A 12,447-nucleotide genomic window follows, 5' to 3' on the forward strand; every position below is an offset into this window, starting at 1 on the left:
AACGTTTCGGGCAGCAGCGGCGGCGCGCACGCGCACAGGCACGCGCTGGCGCGCAGACGGCCGGCACCTGTGCGAGCGCGGACGCCTGCGCGCTGCCGTGCGCGGCCCTGCGCGCACGGACTGCCCAGAACAATTCCAGGTAGATTTAATTTTTTTTTTCGAAAATCTGAAAAAAAAAATAAATTTTCGTGGTGCTAAATTTTCTGAAAAATTTTCTTGTGTGGTTAGAAATAAATTATTCAATATAAAACAATACGATTTAGAAAAACCTTGGCTCTGATACCATTGTTGGATCTCGGTTTTCTACACGCCCAAACGCAGCGGAAGTTTTAAAATTTTATTTTATTTTGACAATCAAAATATGTTTTGCTTTGGGCGCTCGTATGATTTTAACATAAATATTCATAGGATGTTTAAAAGTTATACCTTTGGTGAATAAATCACGTGGCTCCAACTAACCCGGTATAAACGGATTAGCTCTTGATGAATCCCTACGAACTTTTTTCAAGAGACTCCTTGCTTTCCTTCTAATTAGGTCCACGACTGGATGATCTATTCCTCTTCCAATTTGCACTAGAAAATATGAAAGATATTTTGCGTTGGAGATCAAGGTTTGAGAGACGGCTCAAACTATTTCCCAAAAGGGAGTGGCCGAAATTTAGAGAGGAGAGAAGGAGAGCTTTTTCGAAAAAAATGAAGGTGGTGGCTAGGTTTTGGCTTGATTACACCTATTTATAATTAAGCCATGACCTAGCATTCATAATTAACACTAATGAGCTTTATTAATTAATTGGGCTAGTCCAACTAGTTTAATTAATTAATCAAAGTCCATTAAAAACTTTAATTATTTAGTATGTTGGACTTGTACTCCTACAAGCCCATTAAACACACTACTCACTATATATTTAATTTAATGTTTAATAAACTCAACTTTTGAGTTGTATTCTGTTTTTCCTTTCTTATCTTTGTTTCAGTCTAGCATGTGTTTAGCTTCATGTTTATTCGTCTGCATTTGTGTTTAGCTTCATGTTTATTCGTTGTGCAATGGGGACATTGGACACTTCTAGTATGAGGGGGTCGTCTTGCATATTCATATTTGTTGTCGTGCATGAGTGTCCGTGGATAGTGAACCTAGTGAATTGGTAGCCGATGATGATGGTGGGATGAATGAACTGCATGTTACTTAGTCTTATCACACGTTATGAATACCCCAGCGAAATGAAATGTTTATTTTATATGCGTACATTGTGGGTATTTTTAGTAGTGTACACGATAGTCGAGTTTAAGAATCTGTGGGAGGAACCGGAATAACATGAGATGCAAGTCGAAATTGATTGAATTTTGTTGACAGTCGCGACCGACCAGTGACATGAAATAGCGTAGATCACTTGAACCCACCGGAATAACTTTCGTCCCAATTGTGCATAATACCTCAATAGTTATCCCAAGCCCGCTAAACAAACGTTCCATATACTAAAAATTTAGGGAGTACATTTGAGAAAATTATGCACAAAAAAAATAAAAAATAAGGGGATGTAAGGTGTGGGGGAGCCAAATAGGGATGAAATCCTATCCCAAGGCTAAATAGATGGAGATGTAAGGCGTTGAGGAATGTCAGATAAAAATTCTGACAAGTGCATAATGAAAATGATCAGTGTACGTCCCATTTGTTTGAGCCGTTTGAAACCTCATGATATTGACTCCCTACTTGCCGTGGTACAACCTTGAAATTTTGTCACTTTGTGTTTACTTGTTGGTCACGACTAGAAACAGAACTCAGGATAGGGAAACTTGCATTGAACTGTTGATTTGGTGACTCGCATGATTTGCGAATAAAACTATTGGAAAATACGAGCTAGTGAGAACCACATCACACACACGACCACACTTTCTGGTCAAATCAAAATGTTATAAGGTGCTTTAAAAAGGGTATTGATGAATGTTGGGATTTGGCAAAGGGGATGTGGTTCAAACACCCGCTGAGGCAGGAGATACCGGTTCGCTACTTCACCATCATTTTAGTTGTTTCGGTACCCTCCCCTTTGTGTTTCTTCCGTGTTTGATTGCGGTCTATAACCTATTTTACTTGAGGGCAAGCAAAAGGTTAGTATGAGGGGGTTGATATGTGTCGTTTTTACGTGTTTTATTGCATTAGTATGTGTGTTTTGCATTGTGCATACGTTTATTTCAATCACATTCTGTTCATTTTAGAGTAAACATTTGCATTATATCATATCTCACTCGGGCATGACGAATGTGCAGGAAAAGTGGCCGGAAAACCAAAAAGTGTAGCAAAGTGTACAAAAGAGGAGGCAACGGACAGAATGAGCGGCGCCCGAGCGGTAATTTTCTACCGCCCAGGCGCGAAAGGTGATCAAGCCCACAACTCGACAGAAAGGTCGGCGCTCGGGCGGTAACTTTCTACCGCCCGAGCGCGAGAGACGCTTTACAAAGGCCAAGCTACAGAAGAGTCGGCGCTCGAGCGGTAGTTTTCTACCGCCCAAGCGCGAATGCCGCACACCCCAAGGAAGTTTACAGAAGGTGTGGCGCTCGAGCGGTACTTTTCTACCGCCCGAGCGCCACCTAATTTTGGCAAGATTTTGCATTCGATTCTTTTCCTTATTTCGGGGGATGGCTGATATGGGGGGACGTTTTTGGGGACGTTGGGACCTATTCAGACTTCATTCTTCATCCGTCAAGAGTTTTGGAGAGCACGGGGCGCTTGGATTGAAGATTCGACATTTTCCGGGCACCGTTCTTCGCGTTTTTCGTCACTTCTAATATTTCTACCTTAGTTTTTATCTTTTAAACATTGTTTTGCTTAGTTGAATTATGAATTCTAGTAGCTAAACTTTATTATTTGTTGGGATAAAAGGGGATCCTACCCCGAACGTTGATTTGAATTAATTTATATTTCGATTGTGCGTTATTCTTGATTTTACCACTGTTTTACCGTGTCATTAAAGCGTAGCTAACTTTAACGACGTTTTCATATCACGAGTGAGTTCGAGAGAATAACGAGTGATAGGATCAAGTAGTATAACCCTCGGATCTACAATTTACATAGATATATGAAATTGGATACGTGCCGATAGTCATAGTCCTTATGGTCGAAAACTAGGGGAGTTCATAGATCGAAATGCGATTTGCTCTTGATAAATAATTAAAGATATTTAATTACTTCATTGAGTAAAATTAGTTTGGCATAGCTCGAGAGAGTGTGTTCAATAGATTAGGAAATCCTGTCGGAAGCGTAGATCACGATCGAACGAATTAATTAATTAACGAGTGGTAGGTGAACCGAGATTCCCAACAAATCCATTTCTCATTGAATTTTAACTCAACATTTTAGATTAAATTCTCATTCATTACTTGTTGAATCATTTTAATTGCATATTTATTTGAGCATAGTAGGAATAATCACACAACTCAATTTTCGTTGCTAAATGTTAAATAACAGAAAATAATAATTGTTAAACACAGTCTTCAGTGGAACGATACTCGTACTCTTGTACACTCTATTATTACTTGACATCGCGCACTTGCGATTAATTTTGAGCATACAAAATCATATTTTTATTGAGGATATCACAGTGCAAGTTTTGCTCGATCAAGTTTTTGGCGCCGTTGCCGGGGACTGTTAATCTACAATTTTATTTTTAGTTATTTCCTTTAGCATTATTTTATTTCTCTTGAGATAACACTTCATATTTTATTACAGATATTTCTTCCAGTGCATGCCAAAGTCACTTGACGTGGAGCTTGAGTTTGATCCTGAAATTGAAAGAACTTTCCGTAGGCGAAGACAACAACAAAGACTTAAAGAACTGATGGGAAGACACGAGCAAGAATGTGGAGAGGAACAGCGTGACAATAGACAAGTTGAGATACCGCGTCGCATACCAATGCTGGAGTATGCCCAGCCTTCTTTGGAGGGTGCACGCCCTAGCATTGTGAGGCCTATCGTGCGGGCGAATCACTTCGAAATCAAACCAGCCATAATCCAGATGATTCAGAACACAGTCCAATTTGGAGGAACTGCAATAGATGACCCAAACACGCACATCGCGGATTTTCTTGAAATTTGCGATACTTTTAAATTCAATGGAGTTTCTGATGATGCTATTAGGTTGCGTTTATTTCCTTTCTCCTTACGTGATAAAGCTAAATCATGGTTAAATTGTTTGCCTGTAGGTTCGATCGCTACGTGGGACGACATGGCGAAAGATTTTCTCATCAAATACTTCCCTCCCTCCAAGACCATGAAGCTGCGGGCAGACATTACGACATTTGCTCAATTTGATCAAAAATCTCTATATGAGGCATGAGAACGCTTCAAGGATCTACTACGAAGATGCCCACATCACGAGTTACCACTTGGGTTAGTCGTTCAAACATTTTATTATGGTTTGCTTACTCCTAGCCGTACTATGATAGATGCGGCTGCTTGTGGAAACCTGTTGAGAAAGACCGCGGAGGAAGGATATGAGTTGTTAGAGGAGATGGCTGCTAGCAGCTATCATCCTCAATCTGAAAGAAACAACCAGCGGAAGAGTGCAGGAGTGCACCAGTTAACTGATTTTTCTGCTATTACTGCACAACTTGATGCTTTAAACAGGAAAATAGACGGCTTGAATATGGGTGGCACGGCGATGCGTCTTCAAGAGATATTCTGTGAAAAGTGTGGAGGGGAACACTATGCGAAGGACTGTCAAGATGACAATCCATTCTATGTGCAAAATGAGGCACCAGTGAACCAAGTGGGAGTCCAAAACCGCCCAAGGCATGACCCTTATTCGAACACATACAATCCTGGGTGGAGGCAACATCCCAACTTCTCATGGGGCGGTCAAAACATATCAGAATAGACCGCAAGGAGGACAACAATATGGGAAACAACCGATGTACAGATCCGATCCTCCTAGAGAAGAAAAGTCCAACTTGGAGCAAATGATGTCCAAGTTTATTTCATCCACTGAAACTAGACTTCAAAATCAGGATGCGTCGATAAAGGTGCTTGAAAATCAGATTGGTCAGTTAGCGAAGATGATAGCAAGTAGAGAGCCGGGCACCTTGCCAAGTAATACCGAGACTAATCCAAAAGAGCAAGTGAAGGCCATTGAGTTGAAGAGTGGGAAAATTTTGGAGTCGAAGGGAAAGGAAAAAATTCAAATACCGGATGAACCGACTGAGACATCAAAAGGTAAGTCTTCTAACTTCACACCAGCACCCACTGCACAACCTAAAATTGTTATACCTCCTTTTTCCTGCTGCATTGAAAAAAGCAAAACTAGATGCACAATTCGGTAAGTTTCTCGAGGTGTTTAAAAAATTGCATATCAATATTCCCTTCGGCGATGCTATAATGCAAATGCCTAGTTATGCTAAATTTTTGAAGGATATTTTAGCAAATAAGAGGAAGTTGGAGGGTCACATGACAGTGAACTTAACTGAAAATTGCTCCGCCTTGGTGCAAAACAAAATCCCACCGAAGCTAAAAGACCCAGGGAGTTTCTCTATTCCTTGCATGATTGGTGATGTTGTTTTTCATAAAGCGTTATGTGATCTTGGTGCAAGTATTAATCTTATGCCATTGTATTTGTTTAGAAAACTCGGGTTGGGAGAGCCTAAGCCGACGAGGATGTCCTTGCAACTGGCTGACAAATCTGTCAAGTACCCCCGCGGAGTGATTGAGGATGTGCTAGTGAAAGTGGACAAATTCATCTTTCCTGCGGATTTCGTGGTTCTCGACATGGAGGAGGATACAGAGATGCCTCTAATTTTGGGGAGACCGTTCCTTGCAACTGGCAAGGCACTGATTGATGTGTAAGAAGGGAAGTTGAGATTGAGAGTGGGCGAGGAAGAGATTACTTTGGATGTTTTTAATGCACTTAAGCACACACTGCATTCTGATAGTTGTTATAGAATTGATGCTTTTGATGCCTTTGTGTTTAACTATGTGCAGGATGCTTTGAGAGATCCTTTGGAGGCTGCTATCACTACTGAATTGGCAGAAGATGATTTGGACGACGAAAAAGCTGAAATAGTGGCATACTTGAATGCCAACCATCCGTGGAGAAAGCCAATGAATATGAGGTTGGAAGATTTGGGAGATCGAAAAGACTTGATCCCACAGAAATCAAGCCTGGAGGAGCCACCGACGCTCGAGCTGAAGCCACTGCCTCCACACCTAAAGTACGTATACCTAGGTGAGCATAACACCTTACCTGTCATTATTTCTGCTGCTTTGACAGATGTGATGGAGGACAAACTGTTAAAAGTCTTGAAAGCGCACAAGGGTGCATTTACGTGGAAGGTGGCGGATATGAAAGGGATCAATCCATCAGTCTGTATGCACAAAATCTTGATGGAAGACAAGTACTCACCTCTTGTGCAATCTCAGAGAAGATTAAATCCAAAGATGCAAGAGGTAGTGAAAGCTGAAACGATTATGCTTCTCGATGCAGGTATTATCTATCCTATATCTGATAGTGTATGGGTAAGTCCGGTTCAGTGTGTGCCAAAGAAGGGTGGGATTACTGTGATTGCAAATGATAATAATGAACTAATACCCACCAGAACTGTTACGGGATGGCGTGTGTGCATTGATTATAGAAAATTGAATGATGCCACCCGAAAAGACCACTTTCCCCTTCCCTTTATTGATCAAATGCTTGAGAGGTTAGCGGGTCATGAGTTTTATTGTTTTCTAGATGGATATTCGGGGTATAATCAAATCACCATTGCACCTGAGGACCAAGAGAAAACCACTTTCACTTGTCCTTATGGAACTTTCACTTTTCGCCGCATGCCGTTTGGTCTTTGTAATGCTCCTGCCACATTTCAACGTTGCATGACCTCTATATTCCATGATATGATAGAAACTTTTCTTGAAATTTTTATGGATGACTTCTCTATTTTTGGCCCTTCTTTTGATGACTGTTTGCAGAACTTGAGGGTGGTGTTAGTGAGATGTGAGGAGACGAATTTGGTGCTGAATTGGGAAAGGTGCCACTTCATGGTACAAGAGGGAATTGTCCTAGGGCATAAGATTTCGGAGCACGGAATAGAGGTGGATAAGGCGAAAGTTGAAGTCATCAAGAACTTGCCACCTCCGGCGTCCATAAAGGGAGTTAGAAGTTTTCTAGGCCACGCCGGTTTTTATCGGCGTTTTATAAAAGATTTTTCAAAAATTGCCAAACCTCTATCTTCCTTACTTATGAAAGATGTGCCATTTGATTTCAATTCTGACTGTTTACAGGCATACAAGAATCTGAAGGAGCGCTTGGTGACGGCTCCTGTCTTGGTAGCACCGGATTGGGATCTACCTTTCGAGATCATGTGCGACGCCAGTGACACCGCAGTGGGGACCGTACTTGGCCAGCGGCGAAACAAGGTATTTCACACAATTTACTATGCAAGTAAAACCTTAGATGAGGCTCAATTGAATTATGCAACAACTGAAAAGGAATTACTTGCAGTAGTATTCGCACTTGACAAATTTCATTCATACCATGTTTTGTCCTAAGTAATTGTATTCACTGATCATTATGCCCTTAAATACCTACTTGCTAAAAAAGATGCAAAGCCACGCTTACTTCGGTGGATCTTACTGTTACAATGGTTTGATTTGGAAATAAAAGATAAGAAAGGTGTTGAGAATGTGGTGGCGGATCATTTATCTAGACTAGAGCTTGTTAGTAATGACTGTGTAGATCAAGCTATTAATGATTGGTTTCCTAACGAGCAACTGTTTGAGATGAAACATTGTCCATGGTATGCAAATTTCGCTAACTTTCTTGTCACAGGCACACCTCCACCAAACCTATCGTTTCACCAACGAAAGAAATTCTTTTCTGACGTGAAATACTATTTGTGGGAGGAACCGTTTTTGTTTAAAATTTGTGCAGATTCAATGATAAGACGGTGTGTCGCGGAGGAAGAGTTTGATCAAATTCTCAACCATTGCCATGACCGTGAGGTAGGTGGTCACTTCGGACCAACAAGGACGGCATCAAAGGTACTTGAATGTGGCTTTTATTGGCCAACTCTCTTTAAAGATGCTCGTTCTTATGTGCTACATTGTGATAAATGCCAGCGGTCAGGTAACATCTATAACCGTCATGAAATGCCTTTAAATAATATCATTGAGTGTGAGGTTTTTGATGTGTGGGGGATAGACTTTATGGGACCGTTTCCCAGTTCTTTCACAAAAAAAATACATCTTGGTTGCAGTGGATTATGTGTCTAAGTGGGTAGAGGCGGAAGCGTACGCCACTAATGATGCTCAAGTGGTCTTAAAATTATTGAAGAAAAACATTTTTAACCGATTTGGAACACACCGAGCAATCATTAGTAATGGTGGCACTCATTTTTGCAACAAACTTTTTGAAAAACTTTTGAGCAAATACGGTGTCACACATAAGATATATATCCCTTATCACCCCCAGACGAGTGGTCAAGTGGAAGTGTCTAACCGAGAGATTAAGCGGATTTTGGAAAAAGTGGTAGGTGTAAATAGGAAAGATTGGTCGGTGAGGTTAGACGATGCTCTTTGGGCATATAGGACTGCTTTTAAAACACCTATAGGCACTACACCGTATAAGCTTTTGTTTGGTAAAGCATGTCATCTACCTGTAGAGTTAGAACATCAGACATATTGGGCAACAAAAGCACTAAACTTTAACTTTGCTGATGCAGGTGAACGACGTTTGCTTCAACTAGATCAGTTGGAGGAATTCCGGAATCTGGCCTATGATCTAGCACTGTCATACAAAGAAAAAACAAAGAAGGCTCATGATAGGCGGATCATCGAAAGAGAATTCAAAAAGGTGAAAGTGTCCTACTCTACAACTCCCGGTTGCGACTATTTCCCGGAAAATTGAAGTCGCGATGGTCTGGTCCATTCGTGATCTCGAAAGTTTATCCATCGGGAGCTGTAGAATTGAAAGATGGGAAGGATGGGACATTTACGGTCAATGCCCAGCGCCTGAAGCACTACATGGGTGGCACAATTGAGCCACAACTTGGAATCACCCGGTCCCAAGACATGCCGAACTGAGACAGACCGACAGTCAAGCTCTCGACTATAAACTGAGAACTATTTTCTTCCCCTCCTCTCTCATTTGATTTAGATTTTCTTTCGTGTCAATTTAGTTATTTTCTCTTGTTTTTGTTTTATTTTATTCTTGTTTTTTTTTTTAAAAAAAATATTAGTTTTGAAATAGGCAGAGAGGTTCGCGCTCGAGCGGTAATTCTTTACCGCCCGAGCGCGAACGTCTACCTCGTGAAAAAATTTCCCGAGAGGTTGGCGCTCGAGCGGTATTTTTGTACCGCCCGAGCGCGCACGCGTACCTATGGAAAATAAATTCCAGTGAGGTTCGCGCTCGAGCGGTAGTTTTCTACCGCTCGAGCGCGACAGCTTTTAAAACGCGGAATCCCTTCCCCCTTTCTTCATTCTGCACGAAATCAACTCAAATATCCTCCCCAAATCCCTAACTCTCCCCCACCCCCTTTTCGATTTTCTTGTGCAGGCACCACCATCTCCACTCATTTTTCCGGTGGCAAGGCACACTCTCCTTCAGGAAGCAAGAACACCCTTCTCCAATTCAAGGCATCATCTTCCACTCTTCCAACACAATGGCTCCAAAGAAGCAAATAGGTAATCCCAGTTCCTCCTCTTCATCCTCATTTGATAGAACACGTTTCGTGAGTGCGGAAGCTCGTGCTAGATACGACCATGATAAAATTCACCGAAACCCCATTCCCGAAAGGGGATTTCGTCGCAAATTTGAGGATAGATATTTAGAGCCCCTTGTGGACTTGGGTCGAAGGGGATGGGACAAATTTAGTGAGCACCCCCAAGCTGCAGTGGTGTCGGTAGTTAGGGAGTTTTATGCAAATGCATGTCGAACTGATGGGAGAGCTTTTGTTAGAGGCAAGCTTGTGCCGTTTGATTCGGCGATGATTAACGCCCTCCTAGAAATAGTGGAGGTTGACGACTCCAACTACCAGGCATTGATTGCGGAGCCCAACTACACTGAAATTATCGAGACTTTGTGTCTTCCTGGGGCGACATGGAAACCACTAGGGGGACCCCTGAGTTGTTTCGACGAGAAGTATTTGCGCACCACTGCTGCCATGTGGTATTTATTTGTGGCCCGACGGATGATGCCAGTCTCGCATAAGAGCGAGGTTCAGAAGGTGTAAGGCCCAAGAATTATAGAATTGATAGACCAAGATTATCAATCTTCATTAACGAGAGACTCGTAAGATATGAGAATGCATGACATGCAATGTGGGAAAATAGGGTTTGCAAGACCGCACCCGCGCCCAGAACAGGAGTGCACCCGCGGTCATTAAAAATGGAATTTTGGAAGGTGAGGCCGAAGCATCACCGCACCCGCGGTGCAACCAAGACCGCACCCGCGGTGCATGGACATAAAGTTGGGGAATTTTACAGAAGCCACACCGCACCCGCGGTAAGAACAAGACCGCACCCGCGGTGGGGGTATCGCACCCGCGGTCTAAGATGTACCGCACTCGCGGTCGTGAATTTCAGAAAATGATAAGCATGCCGAAGCATGAGCGCACCCGCGCTGCTGAACACACCGCACCCGCGGTCATGCGTGGTTGCTGAAAAATAAGACACGTTTCCAGATTTGCATGCAATATATATATAAGTGAATGACACGTTAATTCCTCAGAAAATTCAGAAAGAGGCGAGGCTTTTGGAGAGAATTTCCTTACGCCTTTTAAACTTGCGATTGTGTGAAATTCGTCCATCAGAATTCAAATCCGAACGCAGTATCGTGTTCCTCTTGACGCAAGCTACACAAGGACGTAAGTTTTGTTACGTTTTGAGATGTTTTGAAAATATGATGTTGCTAGAATCGAATATGATTCAGATATGGTGTTTCTGCTACCGTAGATATTATATAATTGAATTCAGATTAAAGAACATATTGTTTCTGTAATTGTTATGATTTTCGAAAGATATTGACTGAGATTTTGATATCAGAATTGTGTATCACTGATTTTGAATATACCGATCTTGAGATTATGAGTTTTGGTATTATATATGCGATGTTCAGATTGACGGGGTTATTCAGATTGTATTGTTATGCCGTCGAAACATCAGTTGATTTAGATTGATCAGATTCAGTATTGATTTAGATTGATCAGATATGATATTGATTGAGATTCATGGTTATACTGTTGAATTTGATCAGATTGTATACCGATTTGAGTATTGATCAAAATAGATTTTGAACTGAGATATATACTGATATTGTATTTATGTGATTTGTCATTATCAGATTGATATGGACAGAGTTGACTTCGAGACTTCGTCTTCGTCAGACCTGAAAGACAAAGGTATAATTCATGTCATATTCGGGAAGATACAACTCAAATAAGATCCTATTTGAGTTTCCCAACAAAATCACGTACTAGAATTATTGTTGTTTATTTTATGAGATGATTATGATGTGGTTATAGATGATATATCCATATCTTTTGAAATGATTATGCTTTGTCTACAGATTGTTATTCATTGCATTTAAGATAGGGAGTCTTGACAGATCAGTCAAACTTCTAGATGTTCGGTGATATCACAGCTTAGGGGAAGATCATTCTCCTATTGTAGATGTGGATACAGATCAGGCCGAAGTCTAGGAATAAGACGTACAGTCACCCCGATTGGGAGGGTAGGTGATAGATCGTCTTATTCACACCAGGATCCCTAGAGTTATAGTTGAGTCGAGTCTAGACATGATTTGACTAGAACTGCATGTGTTTATGGATGTGGTTTCATAGACTATGAAACCCATTTTTATTGCTTTCAGTCATGATAGCATGTTTTTATGATTTGATTTGAATAGCATGTTTAGCTGATTTGAGTTGCATGCTTATTGTGAGTTATTTTCACAGATTATGAAATCTATTGTTTTTTATTATATTCATGATAGAATATTTCATGATTTATTTATGTATACGCATGTTTACCAAGTTTTATACTGGGATTTATTCTCACCGGAGTATCCGGCTGTTGTCTTGTTTTGTATGTATGCATGACAACAGGTGGGACATGATCGGGGTCAGAAGATTAGGAGAGAAGACGAGTTTAGCGTGGTGATTCCGGACTTGGATATAGATAGGTTTTATTACTGGAACTTTAGTAGTTGAACCTTAGATTAATTGAAAGACTGTTGTACATTATTGTACTTATATACAAATATGTATATTATTTAGATGTCATTACCTTCCGCACTTGTATTTTAAAAGAAAAATTTTTAGACCCCGTTTTATTTAAATTGATAATTAAATCCCAAAGAAGATTAAGAAAAAGATCAGCGTCCGGGTCCCCACAGAAGGAAAGAGCGGTGCTGCTGTTTGCGTTGACCCGAGGGTACAGCATCAATGTGAGCAGACTTATAACCTCTCAGA

At 41.1% G+C, this 12,447-nt stretch overlaps 1 non-coding gene across 1 annotated transcript; it reads right to left on the reverse strand.

Moving 5' to 3' along the window:
* Positions 1-4,266: 4,266 nt before the first annotated feature.
* Positions 4,267-4,372, reverse strand: LOC140824877 (small nucleolar RNA R71). Its single transcript, XR_012116495.1, has one exon. It is a non-coding gene; the product is annotated as a small nucleolar RNA R71 (small nucleolar RNA).
* Between the last annotated feature and the right edge of the window lie 8,075 nt (positions 4,373-12,447).

The sequence above is a fragment of the Primulina eburnea genome, chromosome 2 (genome assembly GCF_022965805.1).
Source record: "Primulina eburnea isolate SZY01 chromosome 2, ASM2296580v1, whole genome shotgun sequence".
NCBI classification, from domain to species: domain Eukaryota; kingdom Viridiplantae; phylum Streptophyta; class Magnoliopsida; order Lamiales; family Gesneriaceae; genus Primulina; species Primulina eburnea.